Source organism: Tachyglossus aculeatus, chromosome 5 (genome assembly GCF_015852505.1).
Source record: "Tachyglossus aculeatus isolate mTacAcu1 chromosome 5, mTacAcu1.pri, whole genome shotgun sequence".
Classification (NCBI taxonomy): Eukaryota; Metazoa; Chordata; class Mammalia; order Monotremata; family Tachyglossidae; genus Tachyglossus; species Tachyglossus aculeatus.
This window is the reverse complement of record NC_052070.1, coordinates 75,009,317-75,010,032: the sequence shown is the minus strand read 5'-3', so window position 1 is coordinate 75,010,032 and position 716 is coordinate 75,009,317. Positions and strand designations below refer to the sequence as shown.

General features: G+C 45.7%; 1 non-coding gene across 1 annotated transcript; it reads left to right on the top strand.

The window, feature by feature from the left end:
- Nucleotides 1-234: 234 nt before the first annotated feature.
- Nucleotides 235-372, top strand: LOC119929351. Its single transcript, XR_005451478.1, has one exon. It is a non-coding gene; the product is annotated as a small nucleolar RNA SNORA7 (small nucleolar RNA).
- Nucleotides 373-716: the final 344 nt, after the last annotated feature.

The window sequence follows — 716 nt, the reverse complement described above, 5'->3', positions numbered from 1 at the left end:
TGACCTCTGACTCCCGAGCCCGGGCTCCTTCCACCGAGCCGCGCTGCTTCTGAAGGTTGAACTGACAGGATTTAGTGATGGATTGAATATGTGGGTTGAATGAGAGAAAGGAGTCAAGGATAAGGCCAAAGTTACAGGCTGCACACACCCCATAACCTGTAATAATAATAATAATACATTACAGAACATCATGACTTCAAAGTAAACCCCAAATAATGAAACATGCTAGCATTTCTCTTCCTCAGGACAGCACCTGGAGAGTTTCCAGTACTCTACCAGTCTCAGCTACTGGAGGGAGAGTCAAGCAGAGGCATACCCATTCCAGTCCTAGCTTGAGCAGTGGTAGTGAGTGGAAGGCAGTCTGCTACAAGTCAAAATTCATCTGTGCTGGGCAGCATTGGCATGAGAGAGAGTTGAGAGTGGAGACTCAAGCTGACTGTGTGGAAGAAGGCAAAAGTAAACCACTTCCATATGTTTACCAAGAAAACTCTGTGGATGCACTACCAGAATGATTGCAGATGGAGAGTGGAGTGCTCTGGGAGAGATGTGACCATGGAGTCACTATGGGTTGGAGACAATTCGACAGCATGAGGCAAGACAAAACAAGCATTCCTTTGGTCTGGCATGCAGTAAGCAAATGGTTTTATGAGGAGTCAGGTCCTGAAAGTAGTAAACATCGAGACAGTTTAAATCTGGCAATAAAATGAGATGGATGA